We start from the raw sequence: 13,576 nt of genomic DNA on the forward strand, positions 1-13,576 counted from the left end.
CGGCGACCGAGCGCAGTGGGCGTCCACTGTACGTATTGAGATCTGTAAACCATTTTGCGCTTTCTGTTTGCCCACTATTATTATTTTGACAGTAAAAAAACTTGCTTCGTTTTGAGAGTATAACTGCAGAAATGCCCAGGAGGGCTCCCGCGTGGTTTTTTTTATTGAGCGCCGACAGCCAAACCTATGAGGAGCTTCCGACAGATGGCGACTCCGCAAGTCCGCTCGTGTGCAAGGCACTGCTCGCACCCTGAGACGGGCATACCCTGCAGTGCACGAGACTCCCAAGTTCACCGCAAGAAGGCGAAGAGTCAGCAGGGGAGAGGAGGAAAGAGGCGCGACGTCTGCTACGCCACTCGTCCCGTGACCCCGGCAGGCCAAGTTCTCACCGATCGTCGTGGCTGCGTTAGAAACGTCCGTTCCTCCATTTCCGGCCGGACGACCTTCGACGAGGAGTGCGCCTCGGTTTTCGTCGAAAGAACCCACCTGCGCTTTCAGGTTCAGAGGTGAGAAACACTACTCGCGCGAGGGTCGTTAGGTCAGGTAGCAAGTTGGAAAAAGTCCAGGTAAAAAATTTTCTTTCGGCCCTCGACTACCGCGTCGCAGCAGTACTCTCCCCGACGTCACGTGGCCGTCATTTCTCTCCTCGTGTAATGCGGGGCGGCACGTGGGTGTGACAGCGTGCTCCGGTGTCGCTTCGCCTCGTGACAACCGAGTCGTAGGTCACGTGTTCTGATTTCCGTTTCTTGCCAAGCCGGCTGCGAGATACCAGCGAGTTCATCTCGGTCACGAGGACGGCGTGTTCGGAGACATACAGTCGGCCACAAAGGCTTACGCGGCACAGGGTTTGAGGATAGAAACTCGTGCTCAACTTCACAACTTGAGCGTGTAGTAGCCTCTGCGATTTGCACGCAGTAATTTATTCAATTAGACCCTCCATGCCTTAACAAGGCACATTCGCCACGGAACCTGCGTCCCGAAAACTTTTCTGACTGACTGTACTATGTGTATATTGTGACTATACTATGCGTAATTTATATTGAGGTTATAGTGGACGTGTTTTCACACTCAAAAGGAAAGAACAGACTGGACAGGTAGAGAGGATAGACGAAGACGAAATGCTACTCGGTGTGATAAAAGTAATAAGTGAAATAGACGCGACTGCTTTCAACATGAAGCACCGTGGTTGGCTTGTGCTGTCGATTGGGCCAAGTGTTTGCTAACCTGTCCGCACACACTGTTCTCGTCACCGGCTGACAACACGTGGACAGCATGGCGATAGGTAAACCCCGTTCATGAACTTTGCTACAATTATGCTGGAAAAATTATTGTGGGTGTATGTGCGCAATATGCATTTTCGAGCTTAGTGTGGCCTTGAAAGCTCCGCACGGCGCCTTCAGGCTTGTTGCAATGCATAACCAATATAGCATGGAGCGCTGTGGTCTGTACTGAGCGCAGCTGTGTACTCTCATGCCACAAAAGCTCAGTGGGAAACTTTTTTCTGCACAAGCCGTACAGCAATGAAAGGTGCTGTTTCCCAGCAAGGATGCATAAAAAACGAGCTCGTCTTCAAGCGTTCTTAATGAAAGGTGGCATCGCTTGGCCAAAGCCACGGAGAAAAGTATTTGAGGAATGACAGCGCGCGCGGGCAAGTCACGGTTGGGCGAGGAGGAAATGCAGTTTTCGCCGCAACATGGCCGGTGACGCGTCGGGCGCGTTGCCGTCGTTCTTCCATGGACGCGGTGCACAAGAATCGCGATATATATTGTAAGTTTTCCCAGATTTCATTCTGTAACGTCAATAAATACAAGTGGCGGACATTTTAGCCTAATTACTGCGCTTGAAACGAGCTACTAGCAGTAATCCCGGAGTCGACGCTCGCATGTGGTGCATGAGTAGGCGACCTTGGGAGGAAAAGTCGCGGTTTCTTTTGCGATCTGCAGGCATTCCGCCAGAGCTCTCTCGTGGGCTTCCGCATTGCGCCGGCGCGACACCCTCTAAGGGCCGATTTACGCTCGAGCCGCCCATCGCCGCAAGCCGCACCGCACGCGTGCGGTCGCGCGAAAGATTGCACCTATCAAACACTTGTGCACAAATTCCGGTTTACAATGTGTAAGGTATACACTGTGCACACAGTGTAAATGTTCATTTGTGCACAAGTGCTGGATACGTGCAATTTCGCGCGCGACCGCAAGCCTGCGGTGCGGCTTGCGGCGATGGGCGGCTCGAGCGTAAATCGGCCCTAAAGAACTCTGTCCACGAGGTGTTGGCCGGCGGCGCTAGCTCCTCATACTTTGCGCCCTTTCCACGCAGCAACAAACGCTTTCCATCCGTGCTTTTTCCAGGACGGGGCGCAAATGTGTCGTGCCCTACTTCAGCGATGACTACGCATCCTGCAAGAAAACGATAAACGGTTGGAAATGTGGGATCAAGAGCTCAAGACTCGTGACTATGTTTGGGAGAAGTAATTCTCGGAGAGCGACATAGGGAGGCGGCGGTATTATGGCGAGCTTGGCGGCGAAAAGTCCTCATTGACAAACCTGAACGGCCTGCAGTCCTGTTACATGACGCCGTGTCGTCAATAGTTCCGCACTGTGCCAGCTGCTTGCCTTCTGTTCAAGCCAACCGGCTCTGTTTTGCAAAGCATGCAAATACGGAGACTTGGGTTGTTGAAGATACGAACATGCACACAGATTTGGGGGGGGGGGGGGTGAAAGAAATGAGACGGTGTGTTCTTTCGCCTCCAACATTTGTCATCGCTTTCAATCCCGCGTTTTTTTTTTTTATGCCAAAAAAGTACATCATGCAGCTAATTGCTCTGCAGGTGACGCATTCATTTTGACAATTTTTCAAGGCGTTTGGAGCCGGCGAAGAGGCGCAAGGAACACACCCGTTCGTGCCTCAAGCGAATCGCCACTGCAGTGAACTAGAAAGCACTTTCTAGTTGATCGCCACCGAGCGAGCGCTGTTTCGCCTCCCGGCCAACGTTGCCGACGCGCGTTTTTGTACTGAATCAAGAGGGCCAGTTGGTTGGGATTCATAGTAAGGTTCGTTACAAGAGCAACACAAGACAAGGACAAAAGAAGGTATAAAAGTACAGCGCCGTGTCGTCGTTTTATACCTTCTTTTGTCCTTGTCTTGTGTTGCGCTTGTAACGAACCTTACGTTGAATCTTTGTACTTGTTTACGCTCTGCTCAGCAGCGGAGCGTCTGCGCCGGACCGCCGCGGTCCGACGCAGACCAACCAGCTACACTGGCTACACTCTCGGCCAGAGTGTTATCATTGTTATCATTCCGGCTCGAGTCCCACAAAGCCGGGAACTGCTCAACGAAGTAAACAAAATGAAAAAACCTCCTCGTCACTCTGAGAGGACACGGTGTTTCAAAAATATATCTGCTGCACGCACGTGTAGGCGGAACGGCGGACATGAAACGACTGGCTTGTCTGGCTTTTGCTGAGCCGAAAACTAGATTGGATTTGGCTGAAGACACTCTGTTGCCGGACAACATTCGTTGGCTAAACTCGCTGCGGTTTGCATGCGGTCCGCCGCCAAAACGGACGCGGGAAAAGCCTCGGCGATTTGTTGGACCGCGAGGGCCGTGGTCTTGCGCGGGCCAACGGCGGTACGCACGAACTGGTGACGTCCTATCACGTGATGCGCGGACCGCGGTCCAAAAGAGCAATTTGGTCCGTCGTGTCGGTCGGCCGGACATTTCACGTGCGCCCGCTCTTCGTGCAGCGAGATCGATGGGCCACGCGCCTTCGTACGGCGTGTCGCGGAGAATGCTGTTCTTCGAGGAACCGCTGAATGTGCAGGGCGACGCGGGTGGCCACGCGACAAGCGCCGCTGTTCGACTCGGCACGCACACGGGCGACGCGTGCAGACGAAACGGTCGAACACTGAACCGCGACCAACTGGGCGGCCCGGCGAACACAAGTGGCACCTTGGGAACAGAAGGCGGTGGAGCGACAAGTTCTGAAGCACAGTTTTCCTGATTTAGGTGGTTTCGCGAGTGAATTGATTATAAATAAAAACTGTGCAGGGTGATCGTTGGTTTCAGCAGATTGCGTGACAATGCCAAACAAATCTTCTATAGTCGGATACAACTTTAGAAAAAAGGGGAGGCCCCGCCCAGATGACCGAAGCGGCGAAGTCACCGGCCGTGCGGCGCATGACGTCGGTCCAGAGTGCGCGCCCATTGGTGGATGCTCGTGTGCATCTGCCTCGGAGGAGTAAACGCCCCCTTTTTTCTAAAGTTGTATCCGACTATAGTGTGCGCTGGCTCAAATTTGCGTAAGTACAGCGTCGGTCACACTTGTCTAGAGTGGCCCGAAGGCTGCTCCGCACTGCGCCTGCGACGCCTAGCGACAAACACTGGGTTCGAGATGTGTTGGCCGATAGCGCCAGGCGCGTGGACGCTGCGGCATTCGCGGGCGGCCAAGATACAGGCCGCAGCATTCTAGCCGTGTCACGCTCGCAGCTCAGCTGGCAGTGCTCGTCCAGTGATAAAAAGCCGGTGCTCGCGACCCGCAAATCACGCAGGCCTGTATCTTGGCCGCCCGCGAATGCCGCAGCGTCCACGCGCCTGGCGCTATCGGCCAACACATCTCGAACCCGGTGCTTGTCGCTAGGCGTCGCAGGCGCAGTGCGGAGCAGCCTTCGGGCCACTCTAGACAAGTGTGATCGACGCTGTACGTACTTGAAGACAATGCTACCGAGATATGATAAATAAGAACACCACGTCGCAGCCCTCCTGGAGATTTCTGTAAGATCCCTCAAAACGAGGCAAGTTTTTATTGTCAAAATAGTAATCTTCGGCAAACCGAAAGCACAGAATCGATTACAGACGCTATCGCTTCACCGAATACGTACAATGAGCGCCAATGCGCGCGGTCGCCGCGATGGAGTCTCCCGAACCGGCTTCCTGCGTGAAAGGTAGGCAAACGCTGAGAGCAAACTGTGTGAAATTTGTTCTTACAGTGGGCTGTCTATATAACCGAATGGAGCTCAACAGAATGAAGCCTCAATGCAGCGATCGCACGGGTTCGCAGCGACCGACTGCGCGTCTGCATGCATTTCCGCGCACAATGTTTTGCTTTCGCTGCGAGCGCGTTTTCGCACGGTGCCGTTTTAGGCCGCATAATGTGAGCGTTTGACAGTACACAAGCAATCATTGTTGCGTGCACGTTACCAGAGCTGTTCAAAAATAATTTCGTGCCGTCGCGACGATTCAATCTTTCATTTTTCTTTTCTTCACAATTATTATATGTTTCACTATCATTATTTCTCATGTTGCGCCGCACTGTGTGTTTATCGGTCTTCTCAGCGTGCGATTTCCCGCTGCTTCTTTTTCGTAATCCAGTACATTAATTCATAACATAAACTTGACCATGTGCCATGCCTTCTTTTAATGTGTTTCTTATCGCTCCCTTTCCATTCCATGGCCAGTGTCTAGCTTCAACAAGTTCATAGACCAAATCAAGCGTCACGACACTAGAGCCGGGCGAGCGTCGCAGTGCGCGTTTTCTGCCACTCAGTCCCGGCGCCGTGCGTTCCTCGCGCCTGTGCGCGTACCCGAGTTGCATGTAGCCGGTGGCTGCCTGCCTGTTCGAAGTTTCGCCAATTTAAGCAGCTTCTTGTCCTGCGGCTACGTGTGAATAAGGCTGACACCGGGCTCCGTTGCCTACGTCCGGCACTGCGGCACCGAGCAGTAGCCTACCATGCTGCACGCCTTCAAAAGCAGCCACTACCTATTGTAGCGCTTTCAAATGCTGTCAAGCTGACGCCCAAGGCGGTAAGACCTCACCACTTAATCAGAACCGCAGCCGACTTTAAACTTTCGTTTTCAGTTCGCTTCGGCGCTTCCGAAGCCGCCAATGCGGTCGCTGTGTCCACGTGATTCCTCATGCCACGTCACGCCGATGGTGGCGCCAGCCTTTCCTGTGGTCCCATTAGTCGAATGAAAACGTTGCCCGCCGCTCTGCTGTGGGCGGGGCGGACTGCACGGACGCGCAACTCGGTTGTCAACGCCGCCGCGAGCAACGTTTCCCCAAACGTGCCTTCGTAGCCTGTGCCAGTCTATGAACAGCAACTGCAAAATTTACATGGGCAAGCCGTCCATAAGTAAGTCAAAGGGACGTATACAATGCGTTAACTGATCTAGGATTTTTACCTCGTGGAGTTATCGTGTCAACACACCTCGACAGATCATTTCCTTTATTTGCTACTAAAATTGGTAATGTTTCACTGCGGCGGTGAAATAGCCCAGTCCAGCTGCGTCGGCCAACATTTAACCATTTAAGCCTGAGCTTTGGCCTCGTTTGCCTTCTGCGATGGCGCGTACTCACAGCGGGGCCGACATTTGGATCGCGTCAGGAAGGAACGCAGTAGAGCTGGCAAAATTTAATAAGAATAACGTATGCGTAACTTAAGAAAATATCCCTGAAACAACTCTAAATTCCTCCATGGCTGAACAAAAATTTCTGTGCCAGTGCCCAAGAGAGGAGGCTCCACTAGAAAGAATATGCAAAATGGAAAAAAAAATTATACCAAGCTGCCCGAACGTTGAGTCTAAAATGTTTTTCCTTAAAGGAGAAAAACGGCAGCGGAATAAGAAAACAATGCTTTATATATTCTCCACAGATCACAGGGGAGGGCGCCAGACCAGCCGCGTGACGATAAAAGTTGGCGTTCGACAACGTAATCGGGTAAAAATCGGGTAACCAAAACTATTTTATTCGTGGGTGAAAACATCATCCACCAAACAAGTAGCCACGCAATGTAATCTGCAGCTAACCGTTTGAACGCTTGTCAAATTATAACAGCTCAGGACTATCGTAGCAGAATGGTACCCACGCTGTTATAGATAGTCGCGTATGTTTAATTGCTCCGCAACTTAGAACTAAAGGATAATAATGATATGTCACATTAGTGAATGGAATTTGCAGAAGTACACAACTGATCTTTACAAGAGGGAACTGTTGGGCCGGTTGGTTAATTGACATAATAAACGAGTTTTGCGCAAAGACCATGCACACACAAGAAAGAAGACAACATGGGCGCTTAATTGCTTTAACTGTTTAATGAGCATCCTACACACGTATAGCCCTCCCAGACCCCGAGCGCATGCGCACGCGTACAAGGCATCAAGTAAGTTTGAGTAAAAAAAAAAAAACGCGTCATCTGAGTAAGCGTGAAATAAATTTCTGCTCGGCCTCGCACAGAACGTGTCACCGACACAATTCAAACAGTCTTTCTAATGTTGAAAGCTTCCAGAGTATCATGTGCCGTTTGTTACCTGCCTCTACCCAAAATCCTCCCGTCTGAACGGGTAGTGTGATACTACCCGTTCAGAATCATTATTTTCTATGCCTTTTGCATGTTCTCCGACGATCATTGTGTAGGACCAAACACGCGCGCACACATCGCGCTGCGTGCTCCGTCCGCCACAGCGCCAGCAGAAAGTCCGGCCATGCCGACTTACACCACTTCAGTACGTCTCCCAGAACCGCTTTCCACGTAAAAGACACCACGTCTCACTAAATAGACCGCTCGAGCGCGAAAACAAACACCAGAAACTAGCGCCGAGCGTATGCCTTACGCACAAGAAATCGCCCAAGCATGCCGACTGGCCATAGTTGGCGCACTGCGTAGGCAATATGATGGCGCCCATGAGAAAACGCTCTATAGAATGCTTCGCGCCCATACACAAACATCGCCGATTCGAAGAGCGGATCAGGTACGCTTGCACGTAAAAAAAAAACATATAAAAACATGCTATGTGAACAAACGGTTGCCCTTGCTGATACGTAAAAAAAATTGGATGGAGTTTTACGTGCCAAAACCACAATCTGATTATGAGGCACGCGTAGAGAACTCTGGCAATTTTTGACCAACTGGGGTTCTTTAACGTGCACCTAAATCTGTGTACGCGGGTGTTTTCGCATTTCGGCCCCCTCGAAATGCGGCCGCCGTGGCCGGGATTCGATCCCGTGACGTCGTGCTTAGGAGCCCAACACCATAGCCACGGCAGATATTGATACCTGAACAACTTTCTGCGCAAATGAACATTCAAGCAGGTCAAACTCAGTCAAAAGCGACCACAGGTCGAACTGCGGAGGCAAAGAGAATGAATTTTGGAGGACGCTTTAAGAGTGGAGCGCGTTCAAAGATCCCCGACTACTTCCCGGCAACCGCAGCTTATGTACCCGTAATGCCTTCCTCGAAACGCTGGCGGCGAGCGCTGTGCACGAAGCCGAGCTTTCTGGTTCTCCTTTTATGCGAAGCATATTAACGTAGGTTTCGGGCCTTCGCGCGACGCCCGGCGGTAGCCACCATTGACCCTGAAGTGGGGTCACGTGACATGACGTCACGTGATGACGTCACACCGGCTGCAGATGGGGCCTCATATCGCGCCGTCGGGCGTCGCCCGGCGGAGGCCTCCACGCTTCGGTTCGCGCCGACCATCGCTGCATCACGTGATATGTGACGTCACGCCAGGGATGAAGCGGCGCGCGCCCGCCGTCGCGTCAGTCTCTGTGCCCGCAACCGCGCCAGCGTCTTTGCGCCAGGCGTTGTTAAGAATGGCGAGCTGCGAAACAAGATTGCCACACAGTTACGACAGGGCGACACGACGCGCACCTCCCCCTCTCCGTCGCTGCAGCTGGGAGGCGTTCGAAGAAGCGGCCTTTGCGCTGGAATCCGCCGCCTTCCACCCGCCCCATCGACATTGTGACGGAACGAGTTCGATGTTTGAACAATGTTTCCGGAGTTCCCCAACGCGGAGCTGATTTGACACGCATGGACAAGCTGCCGCGGGAACGACGTATTTTGGGGCTTCTCACGGTTCTGCATGACGCAAAACAACGAGCGACCCTCGATCGGCACCGATAGTTCCCGGAACGGCACCCCGCCAACGCCGTCGTTTGGGCTTCGGAATGTGTGTGCCTTTGTGTCTGTAAACTGATCTGCAGAGCAGCGGCGAGTTGGTGATGAGTAAACGAACAGTCGCCGCCTCGTATGGCCGGCGGATCGAGTGTATAAAAACGGTGGTTGTGCGAATGCTGAGGGCACACTTCTCTTGAGCAGTCATGTTAGACTGAGTCACTTCTCTCATGCAGTCATGTTGGACTGATACTCTTTTTCTCAAGCAGTCATGTTAGACTGATTTAATTTCTGTAAATAAACCCTTTTCCTCGTTCTCTATGAGAAACAGTTCTTCACTTCATCAACGATCTCAGCGTAAATAAGTTGGACGACGGCATGGGCCAGCAACCTTCGAATTCATGCCGTACTCCAATCTTGGCAAAGGACCACGGACGATGGGATTGAGCCCCCAATCCTGACAGCGTGTATGCGGTCAAGATGCCTCCAAACGCTAGATGCCTCCAAACGCACAAAAAATTGGAGGCTTATCAAGGTTAAGCCCAGTGGATGCTTCGCATCCACTGGGCTTAACCTTGATAAACCTCCAATGTTTTGTTCCCCCCCCCCCCCCCACGGCGGGCACCGCTGCTGCCGCGAGCGCCATCTCGATGGTGTTGCAAAGAACCAAGGCGACAGCTGGAACCCGCAAATTTTCTGAAGCACTTTGAGAAGTTCAATTACTTCAGTAACATCCATATATGCGCCAGCCGAAGGGCCTGCGTGGTTCGGGATTATTTTTCTACATCGCCGCCAACACCGGATTTCCTGCGACACGGGACCCTCGACGCTGTCGCGTTAAAAAGCCGCCGCCACTTTTTTGTCAAAAAGGGGGCGGCGTTTATTTTCGGTCTGCGCTACATTTCGTCCAAGCACCGAAGGCCTCCGGTTGCCTCCAATTTTTCTCGACACACACTTGTGCACAAAATGGAATAGAAGAACCAAAGCTTTGGACAGATTTTGTCCCAACTGCAGCACGGTCAACTACCTGCCAACCCTCCCGATTCGCCCGGGAGACTCCCGATTTTTGACTGAACTTTCCGATTGTACGATCATGCACTGTCTTATCTCTCCCGAAAAGTGGTCTCTGTTCTCGCAATAATGGTTTTTGCGAAACCGGCACTGCGGAATCTACAGCCACATCGTAATCAGATCACCAACAACGGCGGCACTAGTACCATCGGTATCGTCGACTAAGCAGCCGGCTACGGTGCCTAGTAAGCCGACCAAAGCCAGAGCCAATGTAGATGTTGCACCCTCCATGCTGTAGATTGTTGCTGCTGCTTGCTCGTGCCAGTGGGGCCCTGGAATAGGGGCTCCAACCATCGTGCCTTGTTTTATTTATATTAATAAAGTTTTACTCTCTCTCTCTCTCTCTTGTGTGTTTGGTTAGTATTGGCTAGGCCTTGTTTGTGTGGTGCGCCGTGTAAAGTTAGAATCCTCGTGTGCTTGATGCCATGCAGCTATCAAAGCCCTAGAAAAGGTATGTGTAGAAGTTTTTGCGATCTTATACTTCTGAATTTCTGTGCTTTTTGACATCAAGAAAAAGAGAACATTTTGCATTTTGTACAACGTGTGTATGCGACGTCGGCATGTCTCACGGTGGCAAAGGTGACTTGAAACTGCACGTTTCCACTGCGAAGCATCAAAGCTATGTTCGCACCGCTGAGCAGCAAGACAACTTAGTGAACTTTCTCCGGAACAACTGCGACGACAGTGTCGTACTTGTGGAGTGCCTGTTTACGGGATTCCTCGTCGAACACAACCTACCCCTTAGTGTCAGCGACCACGTTGGGCCTCTTCTACGGAAAATGTTTCCGAAATGCGACGAGGCGAAGCGTTATGGATGTTAAAAAAAATAAATTATGGGATTTAACGTGCCAAAACCACTTTCTGATTATGAGGCACGCCGTAGCGGAGGACTCCGGAAATTTCGACCACCTGGGGTTCTTAAACGTGCACCTAAATCTAAGTACACGGGCGTTTTCGCATTTCGCCCCCATCGAAATGCGGCCTCCGTGGCCGGGATTCGATCCCGCGACCTCGTGCTCAGCAGCCCAACACCATAGCCACTAAACCACGGCGGGTCGTTATGGATGTCGACGCAACTCTAAAGAATGCGGAGGTGGCCAACCTGAAATTTATTTCACAGGCATCGCTCTCGAGTCTTCGATTATTCAGTTTCCCTCAGCTGCTGCCGCGAGATTCCAACGAATCTGCTGAAGACTCTTTAGCTGCTCTCGAAGCTGAGCTTGCCACACTACAGGCGTAGTCTTCCAACGGACATTCTGAATGAACAAAGTTGGGACGTGCAGTGGTCTATGGTTGGAAAAAGGAAAAACACTGATGGAAAACATGTTTCACCGAGTTGCTCAGGTGATGCTTGATTTACTCGTGATACCGCATAGCAACGCAGAGTGTGAGAGGATTTTCAGCGTGGCGTAAAAAAGTAGGACTGAATTCCGCTCATAAATGTGCCACACAACCCTCCAACACCTGCTGCTAGTGAAGGGACGTCAATCTGGACCATGTTTTGAGCAAAGCTACTCAGACAAATTTTGGAAGTAAGCAAAGCCTGCGACTGCAAGGTCCCTGCAACAGGACTCAACGAACACTGAATGAAAGTTTGAACGAATTCCCCCCCCCCCCCTGTCCCACCGGAAGTTGAAACAGTGAATGCAACCCCCCCCTCCCCATTGGCGCGCGCATAAAAGGTCTTCCGATTTTAGATCTCGCCAGGCTGGCAGGTGTGCAGTCGGAGTCGGAGACAATGACGGCTTGATTTTGGTCACGCGAACATAGCCGATTGATCACGTAAAAAAATTCGTCGCGAATAAAGCTTTAATCGATTAATAGAAATGTAAATCGATCAATTGCCCTGCCCTACACTATATCCAAGTCACTCCGAAAACTTAACAAAATCAGCTTAATTATTTATGACCACACACTCATATGCGGACATTCTAACATGCGACGTAACATCGCTAGTGATGTCATTTATGTACACTATAAACAGAAGGGGCCCCAATCCTGGGTAACACCAGAGGTTGCCGAAGAACTGCCATTGAGAACTGTTGCCTAGAAAAGATGCTCTCCACATATCCATGCAATTTCATTAGCATATTGTAAGAGTTGGGGTCGGGCATGAATTAAGTGGTAGCTGGCCCATGCCGTCGTCCGACTCATCGAGAACGAGGAATATGGGATTTTTTTACAATATCTACGTGAAGGATGGAGAACGTTACACTTCATCAGTCTAGCATGACTGAAAGAGAATGCACACCAAGCAGCCTTAAACGGCTGCTTAAAAACACTCTGTCCTCCTTAGATGCCTAGGTGAGGGAAAATTGCCGTTCAACCTTCGACCAATGGGACGTCCAAAGACATCGTAGCCGACCCGCCTTTGAGGGGGAGGGTTCACACATTCACTTGCGCACTTTGGTTTCACTGAACACACCGAGTAGAGAGGGTTCTTGTCAGTGGCGTAGCTAGGTCGTCTGGCACCCGGGGCCCATAGGTCTTTTGTCACCCCCCTCCCCGGGTGTAGCCGGCGGAAAGAGGGGTGTCTTCAGACGTATATGACACCCCCCCTCCCTCACTGGCCCCTTGCACCCGGGGCCCACGGCCCCCCGGCCCCCCCTGTTGCTACGCCACTGGTTCTTGTAAACAAGGGTCTTGACCCGAGCAGGCGCCTCTTGATCCGAGAGCTGACCCCGCAGTCAGTAGCCGCCGCGTCTGTCCATTGACTATGACGACCTCTGGGGCCCGTGGGAAAGCACCGTAAAACATCCCCTTCCAGGAGTTCCCCCGCTCCAAGCAAACCGTGAAGGCGACAGCGAATCGACTAACAATACTCGGCCCGCCGAACGTGGCTAGACATGCCGGCGCCGTCGGGCTGTTGAGGCGGCGCATTGTTTACAAAGTGAGTCGTCGCAGCGGGCTGGGAAGGGTTTGGAGGTCGCTTTTCCGAAGATCGCCAGCCTCCGCAGCCCGATCGTAACAATATATGTTAAAACGCGCAATTTACCGGAGACTTGTTTTCGCTTCATATATAATGGAGAGAGGGAGAGAGAAAGGCGTCGGAGCTAATTAAAGGGGTCTCGCAAGGCATCCAATATCCGAAAGTTTTAGCATACCGCGACCTCTATACCGTTACCACTTGTTCTTAAAGCTCCCTATACTGCGTTAAGAAGGTCCCATTTGTCAAATGGTATAGGTGGAGCAAAATATAAATGCTCACAACAGCTGAAGTGACCCGAATTAACCTTGCCGCATTTACAAGGAAAACACAAACAAAAATCTAGTGCCTGTATAACGCAGATTGGCCATTTATGGACTCAAAATTTCTCTCTTTTTAAGCAATGATTGCCGGAAAGTGTGCACGACATTCCCGACGCTTTCGTAGTAATCTTTTGTTTCACGTGTGCAGGAACAACCGAAGGTCGGAATACCGGCGCACAGAGAATTATAGAGTTAGCACAACTGCGACCAAAAGCTGTGGGATAAGAAAAATGACGAAAGGAACAGGACAGACACACTGAGGAAAAATTCAGCGATAAGAAGAAATTTAGACATACACGATAGGTGCAATAATGAAGCTTTAACGGCAGCCAGGAGTGCACATTCAATCAGGCGACATAAGAAAGGCGAGA

General features: G+C 51.4%; 1 protein-coding gene across 3 annotated transcripts in view; it reads left to right on the forward strand.

The window, feature by feature from the left end:
* Positions 1–246: 246 nt before the first annotated feature.
* LOC139047649 (uncharacterized) overlaps positions 247–13,576 on the forward strand; it is a 77,429-nt gene continuing 64,099 nt past the window's right edge. The window contains exon 1 of one of the 3 annotated variants that reach the window (XM_070521512.1): positions 247–506. The gene's annotated coding sequence lies outside the window, so the exon portion shown is untranslated. Of the gene's footprint in view, positions 507–4,737; positions 4,938–6,010; positions 6,126–13,576 lie in introns of those variants that run through there. The other 2 variants (XM_070521514.1, XM_070521515.1) reach the window with 2 other exon arrangements.

Source organism: Dermacentor albipictus, chromosome 7, assembly GCF_038994185.2.
Source record: "Dermacentor albipictus isolate Rhodes 1998 colony chromosome 7, USDA_Dalb.pri_finalv2, whole genome shotgun sequence".
Lineage (NCBI taxonomy): Eukaryota > Metazoa > Arthropoda > Arachnida > Ixodida > Ixodidae > Dermacentor > Dermacentor albipictus.